This window comes from Chamaea fasciata, unplaced genomic scaffold, assembly GCF_029207755.1.
Source record: "Chamaea fasciata isolate MVZ Bird 193981 ecotype frontalis unplaced genomic scaffold, bChaFas1.0.hap1 SCAF_16, whole genome shotgun sequence".
Lineage (NCBI taxonomy): Eukaryota > Metazoa > Chordata > Aves > Passeriformes > Sylviidae > Chamaea > Chamaea fasciata.
The window spans coordinates 5113613-5135732 of NW_027094101.1; positions in this window are offsets into that span (position 1 = coordinate 5113613).

Sequence of the window (22120 nt, forward strand, 5' to 3'; positions counted from 1 at the left end):
TATTGTTTGACCTGCAGAGGGTTTCATATGTATCAAGTTTTAATTTTGCAACCCAGAGACCACTTTGGATTTTTGGTTAAAAGATAATCTAAATGTAGGACCAGTCTGATTCTTGCATGATTTTGCCAGCAGATTATGAAAGCTACCGATGGAATGAAAATGGTGTTAAATGAAAATTGAAGACTCATCTAACACCATGTCAACACAACACTTCAAATGGGGCCTATAAAAACCACAGCTGGGTTTTATATGAAATAGAGAGGGGCATTTGCTAAAAAATAAACTACACAAAATATGTATGCACTTCGAAACAGCTGACCCTTGGGCACATCAGCCTGTGGTCACATACATGAAAGCAGGGAAGGCTGTGTTATTTCTCTGAACTGACAGACGTGTTAAGAGGCACCTGGGTAAGGAGCCAGCACTTTCACTGCTACTCCAGGCTCCTCTTGGCTGCATCTGCTCAGTAAACAGAGCTCTGTGGGAACAGAAAGATTCCCAAATTTGTCCAGCTTTTTCCAAGTGCGTTCATTTTTCTCTCTAAATTCCCGAGTCCTCTTCTGAGAGGTTGTCAGAAAGAACAAGTGGAAACAATATTTTTTTTACAGATGGGAGGAAATCTGGACTAGACAGATCCCACCCACTCTACATGCTTTACCTTTTTCCTACCAGACAAGTCACAACTCTGTTTTAAGCAGATCCTTTGCTTGTACTGCATTTATGTTGTAGGTGAAGCCTCATTGCTAAGAAGGAGCAAGACTCCCCTGAGTCATCAGATCAAGCACCTTAGTGGTTTAACACTTCCAAGATGCTTTGGAGAAAAGGTGTGAGGATCTAATTTGGTCTTAAATTTCAGTACCTGATTCCACGGGCTCTTTTCTCCTGAGCAGACAAGAGGAGTGGAACAATAGGAGTGGTGATAAGCTTTCCTCAGGAACCCTGGCAGGGATATCATCTACCTAATGGGATTAGTATGGTAAATACCTTTATAGTACAAAGCTAAATAAGATGATGTTGATACCATGAAACAAAAAAATGAATGCATTACTTCTTACAGACTCAATGTGATTGAAATGTGAATCTCCCGGTCTGCATTTGTGGTCTTATTTGCCAACTGGTCTGTGGTCCTGTGTAAAAGAAGGGATTTTATTAGCTTCCCCATTCTGTATATTCATTTTACCTCCTACCCAGCTCCTCACCTCAGCTGACTTATGACAGGCACCATCCACCCTATCTGGAAGAAAAATAAACACTCCTTGTGCCCTCATTGTAAAAAAGCAAGGTTAGCTGGTGCTCCAAAGCCCTGAACTGGGAGAAATTGATTGATTTACAGTACAAGCAATCTCATGAGGAGTCCCTTACATCATCAGGTTGTAGATTTAATTCTATTGAAAATAAGTATCTCATCCCCCAAGCATAAATTAATGACTCAGTAATTTACTGAGTCAGTAAATGCTAAATCTTTCAATTGAAGAGAAGAGGTGAGAAAGTATTCTTCAGAGAAACATCAATGTGTTGTCCTCTTTATTTGGTGAAATAATCACATTAATTAAGGCAATTTTAATTGAATTATTTTCACCTAGACTGGCTCCCAAAATTGCAGTTATTAATGATAAGAACACGAATGGCTCGTCTATGCTGCAGTGGTTTTAATAACAGCTGGGTTAACTATGAGAGCTTTCACCTCATAAGATTTTCAGATTGAACAAGTGGGTGTGTTGCACCCACTGCACTGACAGAAATGTCACTATTGTCCACACTGGTTTTATTCCTGCTCTTTCTCCACAATAGCCCAACTCACTGCATCCTTGCCTTCTTTGTCTAGCTTGACATTTGGTCCCACACCACCAAACAGGGTCTGGTTTGAGGTAACCAAGTAGGAGCTGGTTGCACTTCAGGTTCTTTTTTTCTTTCTTTTCTAAACAGGTCCTCTTGATAACAGAGCAGCGAGGCATTTCTGAACACCACTGTGGAAAAGAAGCCCCTACCTACATTTTTATGGTCTGTCCACACATGAAAAGCTGCCTTTACAAGATGTCCTTCTTCATACTCTGAACATGAAACCTGTAATTAAATAGGGAAAACTAAGTTACCAAGCAGTAAGTACTAAAAAAGCCTCAATAGTGTTCTGTTTCTAGGAGCTCGGGTTCAGCCTGAAAGGATGGAAATGGTGCAAAAAAGCAGGTCACAGCTATTTCTAGAAATTGTGGAAGTGATTGGAGCCCCTTGACGCCAGGAACTGGAATTTCCAGACAGTAAAGTAGCACTAAGGTAGACTGTATCTGATGCCAAGGAGCTGGCAATTATTATTAATTCAACCACAAGTAAGTGCATTTCAGGTAGGATTAAAAGGTTGAATTAAGACTACAATAGCATGGACAGTCAGCTGAGGGTGGAAGTCCAGGCTGGCAAGCCAAGCTCGGTCCATTGGAATGTCTCATGGAAAACAGGCAAACTGGCACAAAGAGAGATCAAAATGATTTAGCTCTTGGAAGTCTTTTTTCTCCCTTTGTTTTGCAAATGAAGGGACTTCATAATATAGAAATTCTTGTGATTAGACTAGATTAAGTTTTTAATTACTGTTCCAGTCTTTCTTTTAAGGAGCCCTGAAGTAGAACAGTGACTATTACTTATGTATAATACACATTTTACAGTCTTCCTAATTACATGCATTTCACCAATAGTTATTATGCATAGTCAATTAAAAATGCAGTTAAAACACCTTAAATTGCATGCCATGGACAATACTGAGTAAATAAATAATTAGGAAGTTATTAAAATGCAAATTCATAACATAAAGGAGCAATTATGGAAGAAGAAAGTATTTTAGTTCATGACTTATTGACCATATCAGCTCTTCTGGTGGGTCCTTCTGCATTAATGTGAATGCTGCTGACACAAAAGACACAGCAGCAAAATGGTTTGTTTTGGTCAGTGCCTAATTACTTACAGCTTTTAGATCCTGAGGCCTTGGCTTAATGGATTTTAATGGTTCAGAAGAAAAAAGGAAGACCTCTGCAGACACAAAGTCTTCATAAGATTCTGGAAAACAAACTTTTTGTTTACCCTTATGTATTTTCTCTACAGCTATCTTTGTCTATCATTCGAAATCAGTAATTCTTTATTCCTTTCTTTTTTTTCAAATTTAACTCACAGAAAAGGAACCGTCGTGTTCACCAGATTTGTGTCAGTGAAGTCTGAAATCAAATGGAGCTTGGACATCAGGAGACTGGCATAAATCCCATCAGGGCTGTGATTTTTCAAGCTTCAGATGGGTCCCACCTGATGCATGGACTCCTGTTTTGGATTCCTGGAGCTGCCCTTCACCTCCAGCTTCAGCTGAACCTCGTGGCTTTTGGACACAAAACTCAGCAATGGGACCACCCTGCCCAAGAGCTCATCCAGAGCAGCACCAGACATTATCTTCCATGGGCAAACACATTTCAATCTCTTCAAACATAAGTCATTGGGTGCTCACAGATGAAGATGTCTTGAAAATGCTGTCCAGGGAAGGCTTTGCAGTGCTTTGGGCTGTTCCAGGGCCTCTTTTGTCCTGTTTAAATCTCATGAAGGGACAATTTACAGCTCATGCAGTAAGGCATGCTGTGTGTGCTGAATGAATTTTATTCATATAAGGAACTGACTCAGACTTCTTTAGCTGATAGTGTTTTCAGAATTACCTTAAAAGTCCTCCAAACAATGTTTTAAAAAAAAATTGAAACCTAAAGTTTCTTATAAATATATTTTTCAAGTTGTAGGAGGAAGTTTCTATGTGTTTCTGCTCCTACAAATGATACTGGCATTATTTTATTGACATTGATTCCAGCTTTGTTGCAATAACTTTCTTCTGATACTGTGTTCTTTGCTATGACTTGGCTAGACTTGCCTAGAAAACCAAAATTAGAAGAAGAGTTGCAGCTCAGAAAATATTTATTGCTATACTAATTACATATAAAAGTAATTTATACAAATCATACATTGCAAAATTCCTCCAGGAAAAATAAAAAACCCCCACATAGTGGTTGGAATAAAACAGCTGGTTACCTTTCAGTTTTATTGGCATGTACAATGTGATTGCATCAAGCCAACTCCTCAACTAACGAAAACTAGGAAAGCTCTGTTGCCTCCAGTACCCACTGCTTCAACCAGAAATAAATCTTTGGCTCTTTCATTGCATGTGCAAGGCAGATAAATTTAGGGATTTTTTTTTAAAGATCATTGCTTAATGAGGGGAGAAAAAAGACAAAAACTACTGGCTGAAAGTTTTCCCATGTAGGGAAGTAACACACCCCAGGGCAGGCATCTCCCTGTGGTTTGGTGTGGAGGTTGAAATAAAAATGGGGGCCTGGGATGGAAACTGGGAAGTGAGCAGGAGCTGATCCCACACCTTGTGCAAAGTGTCCTGCCTATTTTATATTCAGTGTATTGATTATTATTTTAAAGCTTTTATTTTCTAATTGCTCATGGCTACACCAGAGTGTATATGTGTGTATACACATATATATGCACACACATATATTTGTATATCTCTTTAGTCAGCAGAGCTTCCCCTAAATAAAACTAAAACTGCTTCTCAAAGCTCCTGGAAGTTTGGAGGTACAGGCTTAAACCAGGCAAGAAATGAGGAAAATTAATAGAAAAGGAAAAAGCAGGACAATGTACATGTACTCTTGTCTCTCCAGTAACTTCAGCTTCATACGGTTAGAGAGGAAACTAAGCTAATCATTGTACATTTTTCTTATTTTTTTTAAAAAAAGTTCCTCACAAAACCATGGGAATTGATGTGACTGGTTTCAGCGAATTAAGGAAATCATGTGTGGCATTCTTTTGTGGAAAAAAAAAATCCCTTTCCCTTAGCTCTCCATTTTTAGCTCTATACATTGAAAAACCATGTGGGTTATATCTAATTAAATGCGGACTCCTCTGACAAAGCATTTTTGCCTGGTTTTAGATAGCAGCAATCTGTAGCTGATGTGATCAGTTCTTCCAGACCTGCAACAGACACAACATGTTCTGTAAGGCACACAGGCCTGGGGCTGTGAGAACTTCATTTCAGCTCCCAGCTGGGCAAATTGCACCCAGAATTGTTCCTTTCTGCCCACTTTGGGTTTTCCCCAGCTATGAAACAAGTTCTCCATCTCCAGGTACAACTGGCCGGCTGAAATATGTTAATGAATGTGAGGTGCTTAGATGAGTCTGTGGACAGATAAGTGAAAAGGGGATTAAAACTCTTCATTTCATTAATGCCTCAGTCTTTAACTGCCTCTCCACACTAATAAAATGTTGGAAATACATAATGCACTCACATCTTGTTATCTTTCAAGCAAATGGTAAAAGAACCACAGTAACCGATTCAAAATACGCATGAATACATACAGTATGTTTACATTGGTAAACCCAGTCTGTTTGTACTAGGAAACATTTTTAGCAAATAATTTTATTTATAACTCCTGTGCAAGCATTCCAGACAGAGGTGGTTTGTAAATTCCAGGAGACTCTATTTAAAAGGGAATTCTTCAACTAAAATGAAACTAATAATAACTCCTTGAGGTGCTAGATACTGCTGCAGCTGATACCGAGTGTTAATCTTTGGAGAAATGAACTCAATTTTGTTTTGACACTAAGATAATGCTCTATGATTTCACTGTGAAAGCATTATCTATCCCTGCTCTCTCTGCCTCCAATAAAGTTTTACAAGCAATAAAAAGGCCTGGAGATCAGCTCTTTTGCTATTGGTGCTGTCAGAGGTTTCCTTTTGATGCTTCCCGACAGAAACGTCCCTGGTGAGTTATTGCCAGGAGAACTTTGGTGCCACTTCTCAGTTCAGGTGTTTGGTCTGAGCTGCAGGGGCTGGGGATGGACAGGCACCGGGAATGGTACACCCATTAAAGGGAAGAATGTTCCCAGCCGGGAGAAATCCAGGTTATATCTACACTAAAAACAACTCTTATTTTCTGAGTTGTTGTCTCCTTGGCTTCTCCCTTCAGAGGGTGGCAATGTGCCTTGTCCCCAAGGCCAGGGGCTGGTGTCTTCCCCAGGTGGCACAGCAAGAGCTCCTCTACGTTTATAATGACACTGAAGACAGGGGAACTCCCACTTCCTACCCTAAATAACTCCCTTGGGTATAATCCAGTTTGTTCTGAGCCAAGCACCGAGCCTTTTCTGACTGGTGTAGCTCTCCTAGTAAAGCGGCAATTAGGAGAAACATTGCCAATTAGCTAATTGCATTTCTCACAGCTGCCTGAGTACAGCTTGCCTTATATGTCATAAACTTCTCCACGGTTTATAAATGACTTATCTCGGAAGTACTTTTTGTAAGCAATGTGTTCATTTATATTTTAATTCCAGGAAAGTTTGTTGGCTTTCCTGTTGCAGCCCGTGTAGAACAATGCACCCATCCAGATTTCCTCAAGGTGTTTGTCAGCCCTGTGCTCACAGAGACCTGAGCAAGAGCCACAGCACCCTCCAGCTCAGGAAATAAATCCCAATTCCTGCTGCACACCAGGGAATATCCACAGGGACACGTCTCCGTAGAGCCATGCTGCCCCTGCTCTCCTTGAATATCCTCCTCTGCCCACTGCCAGGAACAGGATACGGCTCTGTATGGCCTGTCAGAGCTGGAACTACCCAAAAATGGCAAATCTCTTTGCTTGTTGTGTCTGAAGATTTCAGCTGGAGTGCACCAGCCATGTTACTCACTTCCTGCCCTTCCTCCTGGAGCCAGTTGCAGGAAAGGAGGAACAACGCACCCCTGGGCACTGCAGTCCTCACCTGGCAGGTCACACAGGGAAGGGGTGGCACTGGGACACCCATCCGAGCCCAGGATGGAGCAGGAGCAGGGCTGGGAGAGCCCAGGCTGAGGGAATGTTCAGGGTGATGCTCTTCAGACTTCCCAGGATTGGTTTGAGCTCCCAGGCACCCTCACACCTGCTTGATCCAGTGTAACAAAGGCTGTGGCTGAACTGCTGCAGGAGCTGAAAGAATCTGGCATTTTTTAAGCTGTTATCTGTCCTACTTCTGCCCGAGTTTATTTACACCACTGCACAGAAAGGCTCCTCTCCAGAGACATCTCCCATCCTGTGACTCCCCTTGGGCACAAGGCAGGCCTCTGCAATCCCATCAGCTCAAGCCAGTGAGAAAGGCAGAGGGATTCAATTTAATAGCAAAACAAGAAAAAAAAAATTTTTTTAAAAATTAAAAAGCTCCCACTAGAGTAAAATGGCCTAAACTTTGTGCACAATAAGGTCTGGTCTGTGCTTCAGTCTTATTGCATCCAAAGCAGAGCATAAATGGTCTTCCTTTGCTAAATTGTCCACAGATATATTCTTTAATTCCAGGAAGAATTCTCATGTTTTCCAGAATTGTACTGCCTAACCTTTTTTACCTCCTTGCACTCTATCTTTTAAAATTGCTTTTTATTGGCAAAGACCTTCCTGTTGTTTTGTGTGAGTTCAGGTCTTGCCAATGTTTCAGTGCAATTGCTAAGTCCTGCACATACTTAAAATGATAGGCTTGAGCCATCTTTGATCTGAGGCCAATAGGATTTAATGCAGTTATCTCTCTAAAAGCAGTGCTCCCCCTCCTTTTCTTCTTCACCAAAATGGAGCAGGCAGGAAATCCTTCATCCAGCTTTCATTCACAAGCTTGTTTGTAGTAGTTGTTGCAGACAACCAGATCCAAATCCTGTTGAAAGCAATTTTAAAAAAAAAAAATTTTAAAAAAATCCTATTATCTCGCATCGGGCCCAAATTGCTTTCTGGACTTTTATCTAAGTTGTGGGAATTTCCAAAATGTTTCTAAGGTAACACCACTCCTTGGCTGGCTGAAATTGAACCTTTCACATTTGAGGAGATGGTTCTTTAGGCAGCAGGATAAAATGTACTGGAGACCATGCTGAGGCTTCTAAAAGCTGAGTGGAAGGCCTTAATTATAAACCTGCTCATCAACAGGTAGGGTTTGTCACATCCCTATCCCCCTTGGAGGAGGATCTGGGATTTGACACAGGAGATCCAGTGCTGGGCCTCTCCATTTTCTTACTCCATCTGGACTGGAGGGAGGAAAGAGAAGGCACGAGTGATGGTGATGGGGGTGAGAAACTCTCCTGTTTATTGGAGAAAAATTACTCACTGTGAGGAAAACCGTTCAATTCTCACGTAAGCCAGGTCATAAAGGGACCCTGTGTTAGTGCGGAGCCTCAGCAGCACAGGGTTACCCCCAGAGCAGAGGGCCTAAGCACTGGAAAACAAGAAGACTCTCCTGAATTTGGGTTTTACACTAACCTGGGAGAGGTTTTAAATGTCATTGTCAGGATTCAGAGGACACCAACAATCTGCTCATAGGATAAGAAGAAAAGGATGCCAAAGAAAGGGTTGGCAGAATGGGAAGGAAGAGAAATGTCCTTAAAAGCACTGTGTAAGCCCTGGTGTTGGCGCTCCCTCACCCCACCAGAGCCCAGACGCTTCTCCTTGCTCATGCAGGTCCAGCTTGCCAGGCTTGCAAAGGCTGGAGTTACTCACATTTTGATTTTCGGTTCAGATGACAAATTCCACTTTATTCCCAGGGTCTGTTACTAAATCACTTTGTGCCACATTCAGAGTGAGTTGGCCTTTTCAGACACCCTGTGCTCCAAGCAGAGACATTTGTATGAAAGTCTGAGCAGTTCATATAGGCATTTAGTGAGAGATTAATATTAAAATACTCAGCTACCCAATCAACTTATGAGGTTTTAATGCGATGACTTGAGTCTAGATGTTAGAGTTCACTTAAAGTTCACTGACTATTATGGGACTGATGGTATATAGAATAGCTTAATCTTACCGTGGGAAAACTAAAATCATGTAGGGGAAAATTAGGCAAGACATGGAGGATAAACTCCCATTCCTAGGAGAGATACCACGGGACATGCCAAAAAAGGGAGAGAAGGAACATTTACCTCTAGTGCAGTGGGAAGGAAAGGAAGTTAGCAACTCCTACCGTAGCCATTTGCCATCCTGATCTGTTTTGTAAAAGCTTATTGAAAAATTTTGTAAAAATTATAAATCTTTTCCAAAAGCAGGGAGGGGAGAAAGAGCTGCTTTATGTTTCTTTTACACAAAGCAGAGGGGAAACCAGAGGTTCAAAGGACAGCTCTGTTTTGCAGGCTAAAGATTCTTGCTCCATTTACTGACAGGACCTTTCTGTGCGTAAGAGGAGACCTCCCACACCTTAAATTACTGCGCTGAATGGATTTACATTCTGCTTTATCCTCTGCATTCCAGCTCCTGCCCCTAGCCTTGTGATGGTGCGCATGAAAATCTGCTGGCTGCACATCCCAGAGAGCTCAGGTCACCCCCAGAAAAAAAAAAAAAATACCCAGATGCAAACCCAGAGGAAAAAAGGATCCTCATTTAGCTATATCCTTCCCAAGGGCCACTGTTTCCCTGAGGGAAATTAAACTTGCAGAGGAAAACATTTGAGAGAAAGTTGGGGCTAATGAAAACTGCGCAAGGTTCTTTGGCTTCACTCATCTGCAGAAGAAAAGTATAGCTCTAGGCAAGCAGGAGCTTGTTGAGCTTGAAGAAATGTTACCTGCTTAAAGGCAGGTAAAATCTGGCATAAGCTGTTAATCCATCATTCAGGTTTTTACATGCCAAACTCCTGTAAATGTTTTTCTACCACATCCTGTCTCCTCCTTCCCTAGCTGAAAAATAATAATAATTTTGGAAGAGCATGAATTAGGCCTGTCATCCTTTTTTTTTTCGCCTTATCCTTGAACTACATCATACAAACTCACTCACTGTCTCTTAGAGGACTTGATCCTGCGCAGGGGGCAAAATTCACCATGGCTTCAACTTTGAGACCCTGAATTTTCATTTAGACAAAAGCTAAGCCTTCTTCCTTCCCATCACATATTCCTGGTCATCCTTAGGATAGTGCTTTATTCAGCGACCAGTGACCCAGACCAGGGTTTCCAGCAAGAGATCCTGAACACGTTCACCCAGGCAGAGTCGGCAGGGGAAGGCAGAGCAGGGTTGGTGTTGGTATGAAAAATGGGGCAAGGCCAGATTTGAGTAACTTCATCTTCTACACAGCCAAGTGTTGACAAAGCAGTGAGCCCATGCCAAGGCATTATTCTGGATGAGCAGCTCCTGACAGCAGGTTTCAGCACGGCCCACAGCACCAGGGATCCCTTGCTGTGCCCATGCTCACTTGGGCAGCACTGATGTTGCATCCCTCGGACCTTCACCTCCCCTGATGTGTGCATACAAATGTATTCAGTCTCCCCTGGGCAAGAGGGAAAATTACTTTTTTTTTTTTTACTATGAATAATACAGATTCTGTGAAGGATTTAGCACCTGTTTTAGTGTTTAGGTTTTAGTGCTTGCATAGGGATGAGTGGGGACGGGCTCCGCTGCTCATTGCTTTAAATCTGTGCATTATTTCAGGGCCAGTCCCACCTTCTAAGCAGAGTTTCCACATTGAGAACAGCAGCACAGTGACTCTGCAGACATCCCCATCTGATCTCTCTGGCATTCCAGGCTCTGTTCCCCTTTAGAGCAGCTGAGTCTTACAGCAAAAGTGCCCCACCAAGCCCAGTGGCAGCCCCCTCTTTTCCAACCCCCTCTCTGTGGTTATCCCTGGATCCCAGCTCACCTCTCCAGATGCAGGCAGCAGCTGAAGCACGTAACACCTGGACTGTGCAACACAATTCTGCTGCGAGCCAGACACTAAAAGAAATATGCAGATCTAACAAAACATCCAGACTCCTCAGAGCACCTGCAGGTTTCTTGATCGCTCCTTATCATTCCTTGGTCAGAGTCCTCAAGGGGGCTTACAGCCTCTCCAGCTGCACGGGGCTTCTCCATCAGCTCACCCCTCCCTCAGCCTCATTTCTCTTTCCTTAAGGCCTTCTCTCCTCTGCAAGGTAACTCTGAAGATCATTTCCGCTCCCATCCTAAGGAGAGTCACTGATTTTTCCCAGTTTCCAAGGATGTGACCTGATATTTAGTGCCACACTTCCACAGCAGGCAGGCTGCTTTCACTGGGGAACTCCCCAAGAAGTAGCACTTCCAAGCGCTCACATCATCACCCACGCGTGAGGCCTTCTGCCACTATGAGGGGATAAAGACTGCCGAGAAAATCCAAGATTCCCTCATGGAAAACACAGTTGGCAGAATTGTGCAATATACTCAAGCTCTGTTTGGATTCTTTGGCTTGTCAAGCTGTGCTTCTTTTCCATGAATTTCCATTTCGCCAGAAGTAACAAAGTTATGTATAGCGCCTTTTAAGTGGCATTTGACATTTACCATATCTATGGAAACACGAGCTGCCTCCCTGATTTCCTGTTTGCTGTGCCACATCTCTGTGGGACACACAATCTCACAGAGGCACCGGTCAGTGGCAGAATATTTTCCTTTTAAGATTTGTATGCACAGAAGAGATCATTGACATGTTCTAACTTTAGGTCTAGCTCAGGACCAAGCTCCCTGTAGTGTCAATGCAGCCTCCAGAGAGCAATTCAGGATACCTAAGCCAGAAGTCCTAAATTAAGCCATGTGAATGCTTCCCAAAGTGCCAAGAACTCCACACTCAGCGTAAGGAGAGATCCCAGCATGAATGAACCAAGAGCAGCCATTGACCTTAAGAAGACCAGGATTTTCATTCACAAATTTAATGATATTTCATTAAAATCAATTCTGGGGGGTTTTTTTAAGCCACTTATGAGCTTGCTTCAGAGCTTTATGAAGCTGCATGGAATAATTAAGCAAACAAATCTAGTCCCATGCTAAGTTAATTACATGCCTTGTGGTTTCATATATATTTTTCGCCCTTTCAGAGTTACTTTTTAATATGTCCCCATATTTCTTTCTGACTTTTCTGTGTTGCTCTCTTTAGTCTTCAGGAAACCCATTATTACTCAGGGGACCAAGTAATCAAATAAGTCTCACTGAGTGCAATTAATCTCTCCAGCTTGGAGGCTGGCGGTGAGATGGTGTTCACCTTTATATTTTCCAGTTGCCGTGGATCAGCACAGCTTCCCCCTAAACTCACTTGCCCATGTCCCCCTGGTCCCTGTGATATGTTGGACCTGAAGCCAGGAAGAGTTTTGGGAGCTCCTGGGTAACCATGAATTGACCCCTCACATTTAACTGTGCTGTGGAAGGAGGGGAGAAAGGGTTTATTTCAGTATTTCAATGACACCCTTAATGTGGCAAAATATTTGTTTCAGGAAGGACAGATTAATGATAGCCCTACTAAATGTGTGCTTTTAAAATGTTAATATTGCAGCAGAATTGTAGCTAAGTGCATTTTTATGCATCTTGGCAGAGTCGTGATTTTGGGGACGGGGCTTTAGGTCTGATCTCAGAAAACCAATTCTGGGACCGAAAATGATCCTGAGTCCCACAGAAACATTAGAAATAAGAGATTTAAATCTTCCAGACTATATACCTTGACTTCAGTGAAATTCTGACAGTGCCTTGTGGTATTCTTATCAGCAAATCTGAGAAACAGATTGAAATAAACTTCGGCAAGATGGGAACATAAAGTGTGAAAAACTGTTCTCAGGAAGACCTATCTACAGCTTACTCTTAGAAGAGAAGTGCAAGGGTTAGGAAATTCTAAAAGCCTGTTACTGATCTCTAAATATATTACATAATGACTGGTCCAATTGACTTGATAGTATGCTTAGTAAATTCAGAGATGGCATCAAGCTAGAAAGTCTAGCAATGTGCTGGAAATTCATGAAGATTTTATAGACTGGGGAAATGGCCAAGAAAGGCTGAAACTCAATAAGAACAAATAGAATTTTCTGCAATTAATAGAAGTAATTGATTGCAAAAATGCAGGGTGTGCCTGACCATCCACACAGCAGTCCTGCCTGCAAGAGCCTGAGGTTTATGTGGAATCACAAGTTAGACAAAAAGTCTTCAAGTATGTAAGAGCTACAGGGGTGGAAGTCACAAATCCTTGCTCTTTTCCATCACAGATGGGACAAGAAGAAATGTTTGTGAGTGGCAGCAAGGGACATCCTGCTCAGGCATTAGGAAAACTTTCCAATGGCAAGGGTGACCAGCACTGGAAAAGGTGGTCTAGGGAAGTTGTGAAGTTCCACTTATTAGAGGTTTTTAAACTGCTAGCAGAGTACGGGGGGCAAGTAATCCTCCCCTGGGGCAGAGGGATGAAGTAGATTACCCCCTGAGCTCCCTTCCAGCCTTTCTGTGCCTCTGTGTAAGTAAGAAAAGAACCAAATGAGCATGGGAAAATTTCCTGTAGCAAAACACTATCGATCCAGTTGGTCCAGCTTTAAAAGACAAGTCAGAAATTAATTGATCTTTAAGGAATTACGAGCAAAAATTGTGCTCTTGCTCCCCTCAAGGTGTTACATAGCTTTTTCATAGCCATGTAGTACTTCTAAATTATTCCACTATACTGTTGAAGGGAGTGGGAGGACAGTGGGAATATGGAGCTACTCTGTGGTGTGGCTAGAGCCTGGGAATTTCAGCATAAAGAGAAGAATCCAATTCTTCCCCATTTAATTTCACAGAGCAAAACTGGCCCTTGCATTTACAGAGGGGACACCCAGGCACAAGACACTTCCAGATGGCCCTGCCTGAGCCCCAAACACAGCAGATGTTGGCAGAGGTTAAAATCATCTGCAGGGGAGGATCCTTGAGCCCTGCTCAGCAGGCTGGGCTCAGCTGAGGCTGCAGGGCAGGAAAACCACTGCCCTGTGCTGGCTTTAACCCCGTGGAGGAAGCTGCAGAAAGTCTGGTCTGCTACTGGAGCAGAGAATAAATTGCAGTCTGTACTTGGGGGAGTTTCTCTTCCTGCTTGTTGGTGTATGTACAACCAGCATTTGAGTCACTATTGAGTTTCAGACAATTATTTGACAATTATTCAAAAGTGCTTAACCTGGCAGACATTTATGAGCAGAACCAGCAGTAAAACTGGTCAGGCAAACAGCAAATGGAGGGGTTTACAAGCTACTATGTCTGACCAAGTGTAGTTTAGTACCAAGGCTGCAGGTTTTTTCTGTGTTTTCCTTTAGTCACATAAAAATTGAATAAAACATATTTCTGATGGCATCTAACACCCACTGGCAAGGTTAGCCTTGGAACCTTGGAATTCTGAGTGGAGCTCCTGCTGCTCAATTTGCCATGAAGATAAATATTAAAGTAACAAAGGAAAAAAGATCGTCTAGGCTGTTTAGAGATGGCAGCACAGTGACCACTCAGCATTTGTAATGTTCTCACTACTCCTATGGGACTCTGGAAATCTCTTGTTCATGCAAACTCATGCAGTTTACAGAGCTTTGATGATTTAATGGCATGTACATCCTGATAACCATATAGGAAAGTGTAGCACAAGACAGAAGGAGAGAGAATGTTGTAAAAATGCGAGGACATTCTGAAACAAAACAAAACAAAACAAAACAAAACAAAAACAAAAACAAAAAAAAGGGGGGGGGGAATAAGAGAAAGGGGAAAAAATCACCCTTCAGAATTGCCCGTTGCAAAATTGATGCTCCTTATGTAAGTGAAGAGCTTGCTGCATTTCAGGCATTTAATTTTTATTTTGGTTTCTTTCTGCAGCGAATATTTATAGCCCTCTCTTTTACTTGCAAGAACATCCAGTGGTATTTTAAAAGAATTTCAGTAAGCAGTGTGTCCCTGTTAATATCCACTTTGCAATCAGTTTTCCCTCAGTTTTCTGAGAGTTATTTTTTCTCAGAGATGGCAAATGAAAACTTCTACCAGGCTGAGATGGATCTGTCAGATGGGGGTAAACAGAGCATCATGTTGACAAGCCAAATGCATTTGTCTGTATTTTCATAAATTTTTTTAGTTCAGGTCATTTCAATATACAAGGAGGGGAGGAGGAATTGTTTCAGGTGTATTTTGCATTTCTAAGCTGTGGACCTACAGTCATGTTTTGATGCTGTTCTTCCTTATCCTGCTGCTGAGGGTACATGGAGACATCACCATGCCACAGTTTTCCACTCAGCGTGTTCCCAGAACAGGCATCACCAGAAAAATCAGAGAAGTGCAGCCTCGACTGGGTGAGAGCACCTCTGAAACCTGAAGCTCACATGTTTTTGTGCACCTGATGGGCACCTGCCAGTCCACAGTGGGGTTTTTTACATCTTCTGGAAGTCAGAGAAGCTCTCGGGGGACTCGGGGTCACTCGGTGATTTTTAGCACAAAGTTCTGTGTGAGTGGCCACGGTCAGGGGCAAAGCTGGAGGTGAAAAACAGGGCTCTGTGCTGTTTCCCCCATCAATCAGAGCCCATGGAAAGCACTGCTGGGGTAATGCAAACCTGTCTGAAGCTCATTCACTCACTCAGACCCTGAGAGGGCTGGATGTGCTAACCCAGACCTTTCCACAACACTTCTACATCCCTGGCAGGGCCAGGTGTCCATTGCAGACCCGATAAATGGCGCTGATAGATCGGGTTTCCTTTCAGGATGAGGCAAGTTAAATAGCATCAAGCTATTATAATTGTTACAGGACGCTTGTTCTGTTTTGGAAATAACAGTAAAGCACTTGCAGCGTTTTAGGGGAGGGCTCATCCCTCTGAGTTTTACCACATTGAATGGGATAAATAATTTAAACAAACATTTTGAACAGTTTTGCAAAACGCATTTAATGAATTATTCAATGAGCTCTATTTGATCCTCTTCAGACACAATAGTGCTGGCAACAGCAATGCAGAACTTTCTAAGTAGGTCTTAAATATTCATTTTTCCCCATTTGAGGAATAATGTGTACTCTGTCCTATCACCCATGTTAGCATGTCTTAGAGACAAATAGTTTCACAAGTTGTCATCTCTCCCTCTATTTGTGTTAAACTTTAAATTTAAGATTAGATTATCTTTTACATATATTTTTTTGTAAGATAAGTGTAGGGAAATGTTTGCTGTGCCAGTTAAAACCATGTCTACAATGTAAAAGTGAGTGCATCACTGGATTCGAATAGTTACATAAAAACACAAGAGAAACAATGGAGAAAGAATGGCATTCCTGGAATGCAGTCCAGATGTATATGGGCTGGGTAAGGCCAGATAAAGTTTTAGAATAAACTCTGCAGTAAAAATCACTTAAGACAAAAGGTCTCTAAAGCTCTAATTGCTGATGAAATCCTGAGGTCTTAAGGGGAGATGGCTGAAATTTAGACCAGAAATGAGTGGTGTGTGATTTTGCTGACAGATAGTGAAAAGAATTGTGGCTATTGAAAGGTGCAGCAGGAAAATGAATATTGCCCAAATTTTTGCATTAAGGGTGAGAAGCAAAATTCCCACTGGGTTCCTTGGGGTTCGGCACTGATCCAGGTTTCCATTTAATGTCTGCCTGATGGGGGCAGTTTGGTGCAGAATCTGGAGAAAGAAGAGATAAAGGCACGGAGTGGAACAAAACTGTAGCACTAAATTTTACCATTCTTTTTTTTCTTTCATCAGTCCTTTTTTTCTTTACCTATACAATAAAGCTCAAAGCCAAGGTAGTTTCCCCTCACAATCCATTGCTGCCAGGGGGAAGGAAAAAAAAGAGGGAGAATGCCCCATGTGCCAGCTCTGATTCTGTGGTTCCTGGGATGGTTTTATGCAAGATCTGTCTTTTTCTGACTCTGCAGCAGCACTACAGCTCCTTTGGGATGGAACAGCTGGGAAACCAACATAGCACCACTGACTGAGGCAGTGGCTTGTAAGAATGATGGGCCTGTCCCTTCAAAGCCAGAATGTGCCCCTGCAGCCAGCAGCCCCAGGACATTAATATTTGCGAGCTTCAAAGGCCTCCAGCTCTGTTCCAATAAAATAATGCTGTTCTCCAACGTGGTGAATTCAGGTAAAATCAGCCCTGACACCTCCAGAAACAACTGACATTCATTTCATGTGGTACCGCTGGCTCTGACTGCACCATATCCCATTTTCAGTATTTCCTCCCCCTGTAACCCTGTAACATCCCATGAATCTCAGATGGAGAGATCTGCTGGATGTTTGGCTCCTACCTGCTGCTCCAAAGCCAGACAGGAACTGGAGCAGGCAAGAGAAATCTGACTCAGAGTCTTGTAAGGGGAACGCTTCCTTACAGGAACAGTGACACCCTCTACACCCTTAAAGAGATATTATAGTAATTGGAGATCTTTGGAGGGGAAAAGTGTATTGTATAAACTCATGTGCAAAAATGAATTTATACATCAAACAATGGGCACGTTGGATGTTATAGGAAAGACAAACTTGCTCATGTCTTATGGGCTTTTTCAACTCATATTTTTCTAACTTGAAACTTTCTGACACCTCCTGACACCTCTTAGCCTTTCTTTCTTTACGAGTATCACTTCTTCCAAATACAACTGAGTTTAAAAAGAGAAAAAAAAAAAAAAAAGAAGAAGAAGGAAAACATTGCAGCTTTTACCAAAAACTCTCAAGTCTGTATGTGATGTGTTTTTCTTTTAAGACAAGGTGAAACCTTAAAGCTTCTGAAAGGAAGTTAGTTTAACCTCAGCACCAAAAAGCTTTGTTTGCACGGGCGTTTATTTGAATTGCAAGAGCACTACAACTCCTGCAGCCTAATGGCTTAAAAGAGCCTGAGGATGCCAGACTCCTGAGGGCCTCTGCTCTCCATCTCAGCTGCTTTGTTTTGAAGTCACCCAAGACTGCTACAGAGCCACAAAGGATCCCTAATCTCCCACATCACCTTCCTCTTGCTACCAGATGAAACCTTATGCTTGCTTGGTGTCACCCTTGCTGGATTTAAATTGTGCATGACTCTCGAGCAGCCAGAGAAAACTGGAGATATCCCCCTCCCCACTGCAGCAATTTTTCTAACTAGGGAAATAGCTGCTCATTTTTAATTCTTGCATTTCACTACAATTTGGATTAATAGCACCCAGGCCGTGCAAAGATCGTCATCTGCACAAGTGGTTTGTGGTTTGTTGTTTGTTTTTTAGTTGGTGTTTTCAGGCAGCAAGTGGACAAAGCAACAGTGTCTATTTCCAATGCATGTTAACTCTGAATTTAAATTAATGTGTCTATAAGGTACAGGCTGGCATGCTTTTCCAGAGTTTCCACATTAACAATCCCATTATAAAACTCATAGGGGTGATTATATATTAATTTTCAACCCAGTCCTTTAGTAATGAATACAAAGTAGACTGGTGCAGATGTGGCACTGATTTCTTCATGCTTCAACAGTTTGCTAGTTAATACAGAGAGGCTTTTTTGCCCCCAGAAGTAATGATGTTTCTTGCTACTTTTACACATTTCTCTTTACTGTACATGATTCTGGATTCTTCATCCTCACAGAAATGTGTCAGACAAGCCCTTGCTGATGGGAGACATTGGCTACACTGTGGATGTAATGTACTAATCGAGTTTTTGTGCATGAATGAACACATGTAGGAGCTACATGTTACATTAAGTGTCCCCTTAATATTTCCACTGGAATGCTCTGCAGCAGCTCCTTCACCCTGCTCAACAACAAAAATGCCTAACTCAACAATTTACTCCTAGAGGCCATGCTTGACATCCCCCTGCACTTAACCCCAAATCACAGGAACCACAGTCTAAGGTAAGAGGGCAATTCAGTCCTGGTCCTCCACTAGTCTTAATAGTTCCTTTTTGCAGCAGGGCTGCCAAATGTGGCCAGATACATTCCTGGGCGGCGGCTTAGAAGTGCAGTTGGCTGCCTGCAAAGCACTACATTGGCATCCCTGAAGCTTTGGAATTTTTCAAATGCTGCAGGAAGAACTCAGGGGACAAATAAAAAATAATAATAACTTTTTATAAAAGTAAAAAAAAAAAAAAAAAGGAAAGGAGGAGGAGGAGGAGGAGGAGGAGGAGGAGGAAGAAGAAGAAGAAGAAGAAGAAGAAGAAGAAGAAGAAGAAGAAGAAGAAGAAGAAGAAGAAGAAGAAGAAGAAGAAGAAGAAGAAGAAGAAGAAGAAGAAGAAGAAGAAGAAGAAGAAGAAGATGGAGATGGAAGTGGAGGTGGAGATGGAGATGGAGATGGAGATGGAGATGGAGATGGAGATGGAGATGGAGATGGAGATGGAGATGGAGAGAGAGGAAGAAAGGCAAAAGACAAAGCTGAAAGATGCCTGTGGTACAAACTTCAGGACCATCTGGGCAAATCCTATTATTGAACAGGATTGGTAGTGAGATGCTGGCAAGCTCTCACCCATGTACCTTGTCTAGGAAGAACCCAGGGCTTTGGCCCTGTTAGATCATATTTCCAAGAAATATTTTACAGGAAGCAGTAAACCAGAAATGTCAGGAAATATAACATCTGGTGCAGGATTAGGGAGTATTTTGAAGAAATGGAATGTCAAAATAAATTTCTTTGTATCTCTATCTTCCTTAAGCACAAACTACTGGAAAGCTCAGTCTTATTAGCTCACACAGCACAAGTTACAGCTTGGTAAATTTATAGGTCTGCTGTCTTTGCTGTCTCTATACACCATCAGTCCAACTCCAGCTGATTCTGGACTGAGATTTGATACAGCCCTGCTTTCCATCTGTGCTGATAAAACAAGAGAAAATGAAATGATTTCTACAATCTTGTAAATCCATTTCACTTGCTGTTTATCAAGAGGTGGTGAGGGCAATGGCAGAGGCAAAATCCCCCAAGGTCACTCCATCACACACTGTGCCTCCTTTTGAAGGGCTTCTCCTGCTCTCTCCTGAACGAGTTCATGCAGAAAAAGAAAAGACAGTGAAAACAAAATGGGAAAGGGAGCGCAGACATATCCAGTGTTGCAAAAGAAAATAACAAGCCATGTCAGACTGCTTTGTATTCCCTTCTGTAAGAACATGCAAGTTCAAACAGGCTCTGCAGAGGTATTTGCCTTGCTTCCTCTGAACAATGGGGAAGGAGCTCCTGTGTGTGAGGAGAAGCTTCACTCAGATTTGGATCATAGACTTCTCTTTTCAACCAGGAGGAATTCTGAAGGAGTTAAGACCTACAGGAATTGTAAGTGATCATACTTAATGCTCACATCAAGGAGAACCACTGTGTAAGACCTGGATCCACTGGAGCATAACACCCTGTTACACTTCTTTATGGAAGTTATTATAACCTTTCTGCAAAGCAGATTGCTTTCCAGGTATTCCAACCTCCATGGAAATTGAATAATCCAGGATACTGAAACCCAGTTTTCCAAACCTCTACTGATACAGTCTGCCATCTATTTAAAACTCTGCTTCATATTCCATGAGATTTGTTTTCAGTTCCCGGTGACAACAAACTTTCTTGTGAAGTCTATCTGGGTCAAGCTTTCAATCTGTTTTTATGAAAAAAATTTACTTGGGAACGCTGAGATGTGATGAATGTGAGCTTAAGTATCTGTCAGTAAAAGCCAATTCATCCTTCAGTACCAATATGGATTCAGTTTTGCTTGCAAGTTGTGCTAAAAGCTGAAACATACTGATTCTCCAAGTTATACACACCGGGGGGAAAAAGCAAGTTTGCAGAAACCTGGCACTAAAGCACTTAAATCTTCAGAGTTTTTGGAGTCAGAGACGCAAAGTCAGAGCTGGAGTTCCATACTCTCAGAAACAAATCAATACAAAAGGCAGGCACATAAGATAAATGAGAAAGTGAAATGAAGGTGCCCAGGGTCCTCCACTTTGAAAACCAGCCGGTACAATACGATGGATTTCGATCGCTTCCTTGGTCACATGCCCTGCTCAAGCAGATGCCTGCAGGGCCAGGAATGCAGTCAATAAACAGGTTGGAAAGTGTGAACTTTCTGCTGTAACAGCCCGCAGGGTTTGCCGGCCAGTGCTGAGTCAGCAGGATGCTGCAGACAGCGTGTTTTCTCCCCAGAAGGGAAGGCTGGGGCAGCAGCATCCCTCCTGCCTGCCTGCGTGTGCTCACTCCCAGCCCTGGAGGAGCCACACACTCCTCCTCACCCGGCCCCACAGGGCAGGGAGAGCGGTGCTATCTACAGAAACCATCTCTGCTCGCTGTTCTCTGCCTGTAGGCACTGAAGGTTTGGGCAAGGTGAGGACAACGAGCAGATTGAGAGGACAGCTCGCTCCGTGTGTGGCTGAGGAGTGTCCCAGAGGAAGGAGAGGTGGTTGATCCATGTGCAGGCAGATAAACAGCAGCTGCAAAGGCTGCAGACACCACCACAGATGGGGGTTAGCAACCCACGGGTGTCTCTTGCAGTTCTGCAGGAGAAGAGGAAGAAAAAACACCCCGTAAATTGGAGGAATCACAGCGAAAAAGGAGAAAATAAACCCAGAGGATGGAAAGATAATTATGAAAGTGTGTTGGATGCATTCACAGCAGTGAAGCTTTCTCATCTGTTAAAGGACACAAAGTAAATGTTCACTTCAGAAAACCACCTGGGAAATGCCAACAAAGGCTGGTAAAACATCATGTCCTTCCTTTATTTGCAGGAGCATAAAGACCTTTTTATCAGGCATTCTAATCTTGCTTAGCATTTAATAGGACAGTGTGCTGGGATATCCACTCTGCTATTTGCTATTTAATTAATTTGACAGAAGTCCAAAAATACTGAAGGCAAAACAGTGCATCAATATTTACTGTACTGATTCACTGGAATTAAAATACTGTAAAAACATAACTGTGCACAGACACCGTTTGTCTTGGCAAATAAAATTTTTTTTGAAGGTTCACGTTCAAAACACAGGTTTGGAGTAAAATTATCACTGAAAGGTATTGATCAGGCTGTTGTGTTCCTAGCTTTGTCTGATACCACAAAATATTTTGAACTTCATTAGCTATGGGATCTTAAGGATCAAGCCAAGGTTACGAAGACAAAGCGTTACATTGATAGCTAAATAAATACTGCCATGAACACACTTGAATCTGGATTCTCTGTTGACCAAAGCTGCACATAGAAATATTAAGTGAAAGGTGGAAATGCAACCCTGTTTTTTTACACAGCAAAATCTTACCAAATTGTTTCTGTTCCATCTCTTCTCTTCTCTAAACAAGTAGAAAATGCAAGACCTGAGGAGTGAAAAACCACATCAGGGTCCTGAAAAAGCCAAGTGATACATCCAAATGATGGAGAAACTGCTCAGGAGGATGCAGAAGATGTGGACAAACTGTGCTGAGAATCTCCATGCTAAAGATTTTTGCCTAAAAGCCACTCAAAACCTCCTGCTTTAGTCC